The sequence below is a fragment of the Ostrea edulis genome, chromosome 3, assembly GCF_947568905.1.
Source record: "Ostrea edulis chromosome 3, xbOstEdul1.1, whole genome shotgun sequence".
Lineage (NCBI taxonomy): Eukaryota > Metazoa > Mollusca > Bivalvia > Ostreida > Ostreidae > Ostrea > Ostrea edulis.
Window position 1 is genome coordinate 45,740,326 of NC_079166.1, and position 15,007 is coordinate 45,755,332.

The following is a 15,007-nucleotide window of genomic DNA, read 5'->3' on the forward strand; positions in this document are numbered from 1 at the left end:
GAAATAAAGAAGTTTTAAGTTCCAGATTTTGAATGCATTGCCAACTGATTGCCCATTTACAATGTTCATCATGAACAGTAGTACCATGGACAGTAAACTATGTACAGTGATTCCAAGTGACGTCATTTTTAGTTATGTTATTCTCTGTTACAATATCATTTCGACATGACATTAATGCCACAGTTTATAATCGCACTACACCGTGCCTATACTGGATTCCTAACCTTCACAAAAACAAAGATACATTGCTGGATACCGTAAATGTTCTACCAAGCCCCTACCTTTGCTCCTTACGAAAATATTAACTGCTGCGAGGTAGAAACTAAAACAAATTGTGCCTCAACATACGGTGGAAGTGATGTAAATCAAATGGGGATCCTAAAAAATTCCAAAGAACTTTAAATAAATTTGAAATCAAAACTTTTCTCAAATCAACATAAAACAAAACGCATGAATTTTTAGCACTCTACACGACCATTTCTCATGATACATTGAATACTATACATCTGATATCATAGACAGGTGCTTTTTCAATAAAATTGGGAAAAAGGAATTATTTATATATATACCGGTCGACAGGGGATGCTTACTCCTCCTAGGCATCTGATCCCGCCTCTGGTGTGTCCAGGGGCCCGTGTTTGCCTAACTATCTATTTTGTATTGCTTGTAGGAGTTATGAGATTGATCACTGTTCGTTATCTTCACCTTTCATATGGAGATCTGTCATTCAAAAAATTACTTTGTTAAGCATAACTCTGATTCTAAGTACAAGTACTCTGAAGTTGATATTAAAATGATGCAAGGGTTCTTCATTGACAATCTCTTCGTAGTTTTTAGTGATCAGGTCTTCCAACAGCTTGTAGGAATTCCCATGGCACAAATACTGTGCTCCGTGGTCAGTTGACCTGTTTTTATATTCTGTTTAGGAAGAATTTATTCAAATATTCTTGACGTGACTATCAAGTCGACTTTTAGATATATTAACGACGTTCTATCTATCATAAATAATCTTTCTCATTAATATGTGGATCGACATATCCCAGTCAACTCGAAATACCGTAAAAGACAAAAAAGAGTCCTTCACATCTGCTTCGTACTTATATATTTCATTGAAAATAGATATTAACGGCAAACTAACAACTCATTTTTATGACAAACGGGATCATTTCAGCTTCTCCATCGTCAACTTTCCATATTTACATAGCAATATTCCATCATCATTCGATACCCAAGAGCTTGTTCTGCGTAGGATGAGTTTTTAGATTGAGGAGGCAATTTACAAACAATTTGATGTTACAGGGGTTTCATCAGTCTCGTTTAAAGTAAGAACTTCCCAAAGCCTATGGTCGTTGTAACGATCTAGTTTGCCAACACAACCTGTCATTCGGTCAAATGACATACAATCCCTGAAACGTTCTACTTGACCATTTTCCGTTCGCTTATACCTTGTGCTCATCGATTTTCATAGCAAAACAAAAATGAAAAAGGAACGTGTACGTAAGAGTGAAACTAAACTTTCTTATTATGTCAGAAATTTAATTTATAATATCCAAATATCAGGATTATCACCTGCGAAAATTTCAAAGAAAACTGCAGATCACTCATTAATATCAAAGAATAGAATAAATCATAAAGTTTTCCCGCGTTTTGTATGACAGAAGCGTGTTCGAATGTATTGGCGTAATGATACGCAGGGTGGTCATAGGACGACCAATCAGATAGAGGTATTGAGATATCAAGTTAGAGTAGGTTAACAGTAGTCATTCTAAGTCAGCGCTTTCATGGTGTCAGACGCACCTTATATTCAACAATTTATTGAACAGTATCTTATTAATAAATTACAGCTTAAGAATACACGTCCAGTATTCACTCTCTAGACATTTTTAACACCGGCGCATGGACACAGATTTCCATAGTTTGTTTCAAAATCCTTTTTTATCTATATTTTTTCCTGGGCGGTCAGTACTGTTTTTGATGAGGGTAAACGTTAAATGGTTATTAAGCTGTATTTCATTTTATGCAATAATTTATAATCATTGTATAATTTTGTTTATCAATTAAATGCTCGGCTGCCCGAAAGCCCGAAAAGCTAGTCTGACTTACTGCTAATTTGTGCGTGGTTAGTTTATATGGTAACAGTAACTAGGAGGTAAAATTCTAGTATGGGTATATTGTACTTGTTATTATCATTACAAAACATAAGTATTTTTGATTAAAAAGTGGGAGAAGTTCTGAATGAGAGAAAAATGTAAGAGCCTGCAGTTATGAATTTAACCCTTATTCATGTACATGTAGCGAGGAACGAGCGACTAACGCTGGTATGTGTACGAAAATGAGACAGTTTCAGTTAATAAATACCTCAACCCCACCCGAATTATCATTTTAACATTTTCCAGTTTGGACAAAAGCACATTTTATTATATTTTATATTGTCTCACTTGATAAATTTTTTATAGAAGTCAATTATTTTCCTTCAGCCCCCCCGCCCTTACTTCAAAATACGATGCTACATTTCAATGCACATTCGTGCCCGTATGTCAAATTGATTTGACAAGTATTTCTGATTAAATTACACCTATATTAATGAAAGACATTGTCAATAAATGTATTTACTCCTTTCCCCAAATTTGAAACTTTTGTAGGCCCTATTGTTTGTCTCTAACATAAAGATGAAATTTTCCTCGTACATTTCTGCAACACATATGATATACGTACATTTATAGTTCAGTACAATAAACAGTTTTTCCGTATCCAAATTTTTTTAAATATTGCACAATCTACTCGTAAATGTAAATTCATAATCACACTATTTATTTTTTATGTACGTACATTAATTCCGGGATTATTTCCTCAGGTCGATATATTATACTTGTATTTGCAATAAAGTGAATTACGCAAAATCTACGTGGGAATAAATCTTTTATACTATTTAGAAGCGTTCAAGTGTCAACACAAGGTACCTGTTCTATCCATGTTGGTTGTTTAATGCATTTATCTTGACTCCTTTCGGGGATGCTTTTTTAATTGCGTGTAATCCAAACGACCACGTTTGTATATTTTGAATTCATGCATGTACACCTGTAAATTCTTGGCGCTAATTACTAGACTATCTTTATCTCACATGCATTGTTTATACATTTGTATTAAGAAATTAAATACTATGTATGATTTGTATCTTAAGTCAAAATATGTAATTACATGTAGTATACCGAGATGATGCAACAAAATTCATGATTTATGAAAACGTCAAGAATACTAAATATTATAGTATATATGTTTGTACTTTTCATGTATACATGCATCGTCGCAAACCACGGTTTTGAGTCCACTCACGCTCCCTCATTTTACATATTTCACGGTCGTTGTAATGATCTAGTTTGTAAAAACAACTTGTCCTTAGATCAAATGTTGTCTGACTTGTTTCCAACAAACTGAAAAGTCGTCGGTCAACAGTGAATGCTTACTCCTCCTAAGCACTTGATCCCATCTCCGGTGATATCAGGGGTCTGTGTTTGACCCATTCTTAATTTTGTATTTTTATGGCAATCATAAGATTGTTCACTGTTAGTCATCTTCATTTTTTCATCGGTAAATTCCAAAATTGTAATATATTTGAAGAATTTTGGAAGTGTATGCAAGGTGGATATGTCAGCCTATCTATCAATAACATAGCGTTAAACTGGCTCATCCAAGTTACAGTGTAATTTGATTAATTACTTTGCTATATATATTATGATTGGTTTATAATGATTGGTTTTATATAGCGCCTTTTCCAGCGTATGCTGCTCAAAGCGCTTTACAATAATCAATGTACATTATTACCCTGGCAGACCTTTTATCAATCTAGAACTTTCTCAGCCTCATAGGAAGCATACAGTGCAAGCTACCATTACAAGCGCTAGAGCACTAACATTCTAACAATATCTTTCACTGTCTAGAGCCAGGTACCCGTTTTACACTTGGGTGGAGTGAGGAAATTCATGTAAAGTGCCTTTCCCAAGGACACAACGTCAGCCCTGCCGCGCCAGGACTCGAACCCACGACCTTTCGGTTGAGAGTCTGACGGCCTAACCACTCGGCCACCAACGCCACACACACACACACACACACACACACACACACACACACACACACACACAATTATATATATATATATATATATATACATATGGGATACTTTGTTGGGTGTGTGAATATATTATTCCAATGTTATGTATTACAATTATTTTGATTGGACTAAAATAAATCTGAACAAATGCGGTTTATTCATACACACCTGAAAATAAATAGGCTAGTGCGGGGAAACTATTCAATTTTTTTAAAATTGTTAATACAGTGAAGAAATTGGAATCATAAGAATGAAACATTCTTTTTGAAGAATTTATCGATGTGTAAACTCCGCACATTTTACTCACAAACTTAACATAAAAGCGCTTCACATTTTTATTTAGTTTGTGAGTAAAATGTCTGGAGTTTACACATCGATAAATTCTTAAAAAAGAATGTTCAATCCGATAATAATCATGAACTACGGTATGTTCACCATGTAATAGATATCAAATTGATTGAAAAAGCTGAAAAGCAATCTCATAACTCCTATCAAGAATACAAAATTAAGAGTAGAAGAAATTGATGAATGACAAAGTGAAAATAACAGCAAAACCTATTTAGAATATGAAAGTGTGAGTATGACAAACACATACTCCCGGACACATGAGAGGTGGGATTAGGTGTCTTGGAGGGGTAAGCATCCCTTATGGACTGACCACACCCATCATTATATCTTGTTCAGGTAAACGGAATAACTCATAGTCAAAATAAGTAAGTAAAGAATGGCCTGACAATTGGTATCAAAGACGACAGGTAGCATTTGACCAAATGACAGGTTTTGTATTTGCAAATGCATGATCACGACTATAAAAATTGCGAAATATCGAATATTGAAACTGCTGACAGAAAGATAATTTTAACATATGTCTGAGAGTGCGACACGCTTGTAAACGCAAATGATCAATCAAATTACATCAAATATGGATTACGGGATGTTAATAGAGATTAATATCGAAACATAAAGAATGAATCGGAGCCAGTCATAAAAAAGATACGTGTAAGAACTATGTGTTGATAACAAAAGATCACTATTCAAATACACACCAATAAAGAAATCTGTGTCTTAAAATCATTAAAAAGAGCACACCATATCTCCAAAACACAGTTCTTAAAAAGCCTGTTTTATTTTTATAACACCTATCTTAATTTTATCATGAAATATCATTACCACAAAATACTTGATATCTGTAGCAGCTGCTCTTGGTGAGTTTTGTATTGGTATTTATAAAAACAATTCTATGCCTCCTATCCAGTTGAAGTAGATTCTTGCAATCAGAAGATGTGGGTCTGTAGAGTGCTTATCCTTGCGGTCCTATTGCAGATTTGTTTGTCACGCCGTAAGTACATTTATTTTATAACATTGTGGTAATTGTCAAATATAATTGAAAGCGTCATATCATCTCACACTGTCATTTGAATTTGATAGAACTTGATATTGCGGCTGAACATTGATCTCAACACAGGTAAATTTTAAGGGTTGTGACTAAAGTTTAATCATATGGTTTGCACTGCAATAATGTCATGTACATTGATGGACAAGAATTAAACGCTTTCAACGTTAACGATACACTGTATGCATTGAAAAAACATGCATTTCTGTGTATGTTAAATAATTACTTCAAATTTATTTAATATGATTTATTTAAACCTGAAATATTGACACAACCTGCGTCTTTATCAAGAGACATACATCTTTGTATATTTTGTGTGGTCCAGTGTTGATCATACTCGTATTTGTAGTTTGTTTTGTATTCACAGCTCAAAAGCAAAGGCTCTTGGAAAAACCATTGATATGAATTGTGGTAACAGATTCGAAAAAACAAAACAAAACCCAGCTATGAAAATAGACAAATTTTAGAATTGATATCATGTTTACTTCCCAATGAATTTGATGCAGATATTGATACTTTAAAGCATGCTTATATCTCATATGAAGTATCAAATTCTCTGGTTTCATAAATGATGGTGAAATTTAAGATACCTATTTCAACCATCTGTAGGTGGTTATTCAAGCAGGGCTAGAGATTCTATGGTTATTCACTAGCATAACAGGAAGTGATGTCATGATAATCACCATGAAATATCTTAATACTTTAAAAACTATACTATAACGTATATTTCTTTGCATTTTTTGCATCGACACATTGCTTAGGTTTTTGGATATAATTGCAAATTTCAAACAAATATTTTATTCAGGATTTGCATTTATTTGTCTTTTTCCTCTGAGAGATCTCAATAGTGTCAATGTGAATTCTGGTAAGAATGAGGGATAGCAATATTTTGAATATATACCATTAAAGAAATATTATTTGGTTGAAGTTCAATGTTGATCATTTCTGCAATTTGTTTTCACAGACCACAAGCAGAGGCTCTGTCAAAAAACAATTTATGTCAATTGTGGTAACAAAGGTTCGAAAAACAGCAATTATGATGGTGGAGTTTTGGAGGTAGCAGGTAATATTGAATTCATATTCACGTCCACATGATTTTTATGGAGAGATTGAAACTCGATAGTAGCTGACATATTTATTTATCAATTGAAATGTTAAATTTTCCAATTCCATAAAAACCATGTTACGTTAAACATAATATCATACCATCTGCAGGTGGTTATAAAGGGCTCACGGTGGATGTTACCGGTCAACAGGGGATGCTTTTTCCTCCTAAGTACCTGATCAAACCTCTGGTATATCCAGGGGACGTGTTTTCCAAACTTTCTATTTTGTATTGCTTATAGGAGTTAACAGAATGATCACTGTTTGTTGTCTTCACCTTTCATGCACACCTTTCTATCTGAAACGGTGGATTTTATTTTTATATGTCAGGCAAACAGAGAATGATGACATACTGACCATCGTATAGGAATTTAGTACTACTATTTCAAACACTACAATTGACGTATATATGTTTGAGTTTTCCGGACCAACACATGATTGAGCTTAAGTATTTTGATAATCATAAACCAGTAACGATAAATAATTGTTCAAATCTACTTGAAAGCTAGATATTTACGACCATTTCTTTGTTTTCAAAGTGGATAGCACCCCTCCTCCGAGAGACGTAGTCAATACGAATTCTGATGATAAAGTTGTTAATGACACGACTGAAAGTCCGGAAAAACCGGGTACAGTGTAAGATCAGAATCACGGTCTCTCAAAAATAACCACATGATAGATCTGCATGTTTGGGAATGTTCATTTCATGGTATACTAAACATATTATGACCTGGATTTACTAGGGATAACTGAAAGCTAACTATTAGTTTTGTGGACGGATCACAGGATTTCCTAGAAACTATCAAGAAACAAATGTCGTTTGTAAGAAATCAGTTCACAATTACTCGCTAAAACTGTAAATGTAGTTAATATTCAGACCATTGCTTTGTTCCCAAAGTGCCAGAGGCAGACGAAGCAACAACTGAAATGCACAATTGGGACGGATAAGAAATTTCAGCTTGCCATAATCGGGTGAGAAAGTTTGATTCTCTGTTGAATACCTAAGTACATGTACAACGCTTACGTAAGTATAGGTTTATCATCATCATTAAGTGTCCATTTTTTAAAAGCAATATCTTAAATACATAGACTACACTGTTAAGGGCATTTGGACGACGTTTTCCACTACCTGTATTTTAACGGACATCTTTATCAGCAATGTCCATTTAAGAGAGGATGGCGAATATAACGTCTGTTGTTTTGAGCAGATAAACAACTCTTAAATGAGATACAACTCAAATAGCATGTATTTCAATCGAATTTTGGCAATGAAGAAACATTTCCGTCATACCATGAAGAGCAATTAAGAATAATTCCTATACAGCGTCATGTTATATGTATCGCTACACCACAGAGTCGTCCACGTCTGCTTCATATTTAAATATTCTATTGAAAATAGATATAAACAGCAAACTAGCAACTCAATTTTATGATAAACGAGATGAGTTTAGCTTCTCCACCGTCAATTTCCTATATTTATGTAGCAATATTCCATTATCACTTGCAACTGATTCGATACACAAAGGCTTTTTCTGCGTATGATAAGTTTTTAAATCGATGCAGGCTACTGTAAAAAAAAAAAAACTTGATGGTGCAGGGGTAACAACTGTCTCGTTCAAAGCCAGCATTTAACAAATTCTATGGTCGTTATAACTATCTAGTTTGCCAATAAACCTATCATTGGGTCAAATACTCTGACTTGTTTTATAGTGACTGCTAGGCCGTTCTTGGCATGGTATACTGATTTTGACAACAGATAACTCTGTTACCTGATCAAGATAGAGGGCTCACGGTGGGTTTGACCGGCCGACAGGGGCTGTTTACTCCTCCTAGGCATCTGATCCCACCTCTGGTGTATCCAGGAGTCCGTGTTTGCCAAACTCTCTATTCTGCATTGCATTTAGGAGTTCTGAGATTGATCACTGTTCGTTATCCTCACCTTTCATTTGCATTATAATACATGACTGACTATGCTAATACTAATAGTGATAATAACCCAATCTAATTGAAATCAGACTTCTTAGATCCGCACCGTATACTTTCCGTAAGAAGATCTGATATAACCCGATTAGGGGTCATGTTCAGATGAACTTTATATCAGCCAAGCAGCGCGTCGGCTTTGAAACCGTCGGTGTTTACAATTGATGGAAAATAGTTGCGATTGTTTGGTTTGAAAGAACACACATCACAGTTAGAGGTGACGTCACAATGCACCGTTTACGTCAATTGACGTTATCTTCCTAACTAAGAAAGCCATTTTGAAAACTATCCAATTCGTACCCATCCCTATTCATACAGAAATCGTAATTCACAATTAATTTAATTTGGTTGTATTTTATATCGTACGTTATGTTGTTTGTATGAACGGAATAGATTCGGCAATATTGCGAAAGTTTAGAATTCCTTATGTGAGAACAAAAACTTTATAGTGTGCAATAAACTTCGTGGGAAAGCGATTACTGCAACTTGTTTACGAATTGCCGGGAACCGCCTGAATAGCCATCATTGTCTGTATGGCGCAATCTGACTGGCTGATAGTTCTCATGAATATTACAAGCAAAAAGTCATGTGGAATGACCCCCCCATGGGATTATATCAGATCCTTTTATAGCGATTGTGAGCATATCCCTAGGATCTGATTTTAATTAGATTGGATAATAACCATGATGACATTAACAAGAAGACTTTAAAAAGTTGTGTTTTTGAGGCTTTGAGTGTCAACATCTAAGGCATGTATGTGCTTAAAGTAAAATCAAAGTCCGATTTTTGAAGGAATGATAATGATAATAAAATTGATAATGATATTAATAATAACAATTATGATAATATTGATTGATTTATTGAATATTGTTTAACGTCCCTCTCGAGTATGTTTCACTCATACGGAGACGTCACCATTGCCGGTAAAGGGCTGTAAAAGTTAGGCCTATGCTCGGCACTTATGACCTTTGAACAGGGAGGGATCTTTATCGTGTCACACCTGCTGTGACACGGGACCTCGGTTTTTACGGTCTCATCCGAGGGACCGCCCCATTTAGTTGCCCCTTACGACAAGTAAGTGGTACTGGGGACCTATTCTAACCCGGATCCCCATGGGACTATTAATGATAATGACACTATTGATGAGAATAACAACATGAAACTTAATGATGATTATAAAAATAACATGGTAATGATAACGATAGTAATACAGTGAAGTGATAATGATGGTGACAATGAATCTTAATGATAATAATAGCAATAATGATAATGATGATGATAATCATAACGATGATGACGATTATTCTAAAATAAAAATAATGTTTTTTTCTTTTATGGATACGTTGCAGTTTGGGATTACATTCCACTGGTCCTGGTTTCAAGTTGTGTATTGATTCATGAATGTGTTATTAAATGAAATCATTCAAAACATTTTGTATATATCTTGTATTTATGTTGAAACCTCGCTATAGTCCAGGCATCATTGCAGCTTTGTATGTGTCCATATAAATCATAACAGAGAACATGATTTAGAAGGTGTAAAGGTTTGTCGAATAAAGATATGAGTCCTTAGAATGAATACAGAAACAAATTGACTAGGAGACATACTCGCATATTGACTGGAAATGCAAGATACGGATGTTTACACAATATTTAGTGTTTTCAGGGCAACGATTTTATTACAAAATGCGATAATATAGCATGTGGATATTTACTGGAAACAAGTGGTGCTTAAAATACCCTAAGGTTGAAAGCGTGCTGACAATTGAGAATATATCATATAAATGATGATTAGGATTGAGAAAAAACGGAGTTTATAACATGGAAGCCAACCTTTTAATGTTTCTCCCGAAGAAATGAAAGAAATTTTAAGTTCTAGATTTTGAATGCGTTGCCAACTGATTTGCCCATATATAATGAAGAAAACATTATCCTTGTTTATCATGAACAGTAAACTATCTACAACGATTTCAAATGATGTCTTTACTAATTATGATCTTCTCTGTTACAGCATCATTTCGACATGACATTAATGCCACAGTTTGTAATCGCACTACACCGTGTCTCTATTGAATTCCTAAGCTTCACAAAACAAGGATACATTGCTGGATGCAGTAAATTTTCTACCAAGCTCCCTACTTTTGCTCCTCACGAAAATATTAACTGCTGTGAGGGAGAAACTAAAAACATATTGTGCCTCAACATATGGCAGTAGTGGTGTAAATCAAATGGGAGCCCTAAAAATATTTAGCGAACTTTAAAATATATTTGAAATCAAAACTTTTCTCAAATCAACATAAAACAAATCACATGAATTTGCAGCACTCTACAGGACAACTTCTCACGATAAATTGAATACTATACATTTGATATCATAGACAGTTGCTTCTTCAACAAAATTGGGAAAAAAGAAATATTCATATATAGATACATGTATGAGTCATTCAAGAATTACTTTATTAAACATCTCTCTGATTCTCTGAAGTTGATATTAAAATGATGCAAGCGTTCTTCATTGACAATCTCTTCGTAGTCTTTAGTGAAGTCTTCCAACAGTTTGTTGGAATTCACATGGGCACGAATTGTGCTCCTCGGCCTTGGTTAGCTAACATATTTTACATTCTGATAAGGCATTTTTTATTCCAAATTTTCTGCATGAGAAACAAAAATTCTTGCCCTGATTTTCAAGTCGACTTTTAGATATATTGACAACATTTTCTAGTAACAATAATCATTTTCATTCATATGTGGATCAACATATCTCAGTGAACTCGAAATAAAAGACACAAAATTGTCCTCCACATCTGCTTCGTTCTTATATATTTCATTGAAAGTAGATATTAATGGTAAACTAATAAGCCAAATTTATGACAAATGGGATCATTTCAGCTTCTCCATCGTCAATTTTTCATATTTACGTAGCAATATTACATCATCACCTGGATATGGTGTTTATATCTCTCAACTGATTCGATACACAATTGCTTATTCTGCGTATGATCAGTTTTTAGATTGATTGACAAACGATTGAGAGGGGTTTGAACAGTCTCATTTTAAAATCAGCATTTCGCAAAGTCTATGGTCATTATAACGATCTAGTTTGCCAACACAACTTGTCATTCGGTCAAATGCTATCTGACATATTTCATACCCATTGTTAAGCCGTTCTTGGGAAAATGATTCTCACTACGGATTATTCCGTTTACCTCATCAAAATTTAGGGCTATCGGCGGTTGTGACTGGTCGATGGGGATGCTTTCTACTCTTAATCATCTGATCCCACCACTGGTATATCCAGGGGTCCGTGTTTGTCCAACTCTCAATTGTGTATTCCTAGTTTGTTACCTTCACCTTTTCATATATGATAATGATACATTCATTTCTAAGATGAATCAATTGAGCAGATTTCATTTTTGATTATTTTCTACAGTTTTCACACTTTGGTACATGCATTTTCTTTATACAACTTGCTATTTGTTATCTTAATAATTTTCGTTTAAAGTCATCATTTTATATATTCTATGGCTGATATAATGATTTAGTTTGTAAATACGAATGTTGCCTGACCTGTTTCCTACAAAATGAGAAGTCGTCAGTCAACAGTCAATGCTTACTCCTCCTACGCACTTGATCCCATCTCCGGTGAGACCAGGGGCCTGTGTTTGCCCCACTCTTAATTTGTATTTTTATGGCAATATGGGTTGTAAGTTTCGGTTCTCGTCACTTCCGGTGAAGCGTTTCCGGTGACAAAGAAATACGATTCAGTATTACAAATACAGAATGGGTCCAACTACACGTCCGAAAAACCAATGTTTATGCGTAAACCAGAGAACGTTGTGTACCATAACCATTTGTTATGTCCCTATTTAACAAGTTGATGTACATTGTCAATGCAGTGGTTCAATTGTCGATGGAGAACAAGTTGTATAAAGTAACCAGGTAACTGCAAGTATATGTTCATCTTCAACTTCATGAATGATTATTCGATAATTTTAAAAATTATTATTATCTAAGCAATGTGGAGAAATTTGCATTATTAAGATAACTTGATTATCTATGGATTGATTAAGTTTGTATATTTTAGGAAGAAATTACAGGTGCCCCCTGTACAAGCAGTACTTGTCTAAAGATATAAGGAGGCAAACGTCGGGGAGAGTAATTTCAGTGTTTGCTCCTTTCAAGGATGTCGTAGAGAATTTGTAGAATGTGCATATTCTGTATAATTAACGCTTGCTTACAATCAGATAGAATTTGTTTTTTGTTAAGCAACAGAGAAGTCTTGAATTAATTTCTGAACTCACCAATATTTTCTTTGTAGTATTATTTCTTATACGTGTGGTATGTACTAGTGGTTCAAGTAATGGAAAAATGTTACTAACAGTGATAGAAGAATCATTGGGAGTGATCTACTAAATAATGAGGATATGTAAATGTCTTACAGGCCTGAGGAGTTCTTCACCTATTGGTGTATTTAAAAAAAAATGAATTTAATAAATTCAGGGATTTGGCTGCACGAGTTTGAGTTTAAAGTGCATATCTCGATGGTCTGTTCCTGTCCCCACCAACATGTGATGTGTTACTAGTCACCAGAAACTCGAGATACTGTTCCTGATATATAGTTGAAGTGAAGAGATCTTTCTCTGAAGCACAGTTAACAATAGATTAAGTGGTACACAATGTAAAAACTTTTACCTTGTAGGTATTCCTCAGATCATGTTTGTCTCTTTATGGATTATCTTTTTATAGGCTTCACTGTACATTATATATAAACTTTTCGGTACATTTAGAATACAGGAAAAGCATTTTCTCCCTAAGTCCAGCCATTCTTACTATCACCTGATACAGGACCAGCTTTTGTGCAAAATCAATTATTGCGTCTCGATTGTTTGGACTACAGCCGACTGCATTCAGAATTATCCGGATCATCAAGGACTCTAAGTGGATAAATAACATTCCAAAGTGATATAATTCTATTGCTGCAAGTTGATCATTTAGACAACAGCTGACTGCAGAATTTTCCGGGATCATAAAGGACTCTGAATGAACATACCATTAACACAATTATATTTTTAATATTTTCATTCTTGAATGAATTCAAAATCAGCATGTGTTTATAAAACAATAACAATCAGTAATGCATTTTTATTTATACTAAACTATTAGACACACAAGTTTAATTTTATTCATATAGGATTTGCAAAAGATAATAATGAATGAAGAAAATTATATTAAAATTTAATGTTTATCTACGAGTGTTTAATTCCCAAAGATATGAAAATGTAGAGCATTGTGCTTAACAGTCACTCAAGAAAATGTTTTAACAATATTACGGTTGAATAACAGTTATTAGAATTTAATATACTGTTTAATGCATCCCATGCACATATTTATTTTGGTTGATATTGGCTCGTAGACTGCTGGTATGTGGATTTTATCCTTTCTTTAGCCCTCTAGACGTAAATACTACCCTGGCTATTATGTAACACAGTTAAACTTTTTTATGAGCCAACCGTCCTGTTAAGGATAAAAAATCTGGAATGTTCAAGGACACACCTTGTGGTAATTGATCACACCTGGTGAACACCTAAACCGTTTTCCAGCCGTGGGTTTTGCAGGAACTTTGCTGTGGAGCATATGTTGATCCTGTATTCAAAGTTGAAAAATAAGGGATTGCACCATTCAGTGTTACACAAGTCACTGCTTTGACGGTGTGTAAGCAGTTACGGGAACCGTACGTCATGGCCTGGGTATCAAAGTGTCCGAGAATATTTGAAGATATTAGTCTCAATGGCATTGATCCATCTAACCTAAATAAAAAAGAATGAAAGAAAAATATTTTCCATGCAATACGTTTCTCTTTATCTCAAGGAAGTTATTCTTGAATTTAGTATAAACTAATATTTTTCTATACACAAAACTGTATTTATAAAATTTGAAACTGGTTTAGGGAGAGATGATAGAAACATTCAATGCGGATGAAGAATGTTTGTTTAATAATAATATTCCCAGTAAACCATCAATACAGTTCTAAGAACTTTAAAACATAACGTATCATGTTTAATATAAAATTATACCCCCCTCCACCAAGCAAAAATGGTTGACATGGCAACCAACATATCTTGCATTATATACAGTCAAAAATTCAATAAACAATAGATTTTTCAGCTAACTTTTTTCAGAAACAACACAATCAAGCAAGGTCTTTCATATAGAAAGAAATAACAAATGTTAGATTTTTATTCAAAAAAATAAAATCAGTTAAATAACTTTTAATTTTTTGTTGCTGACTTGACCAAAAGCACCATCTTTGCATGTTCAGCTACATTTTCGAAAATCTTTTTAATTACTAGGCTAATGATCTAAAGGTCAAGAACATTTGCCTTCTGGGTGCATCAATTACTTTCTAATGACATGTTAAGTTC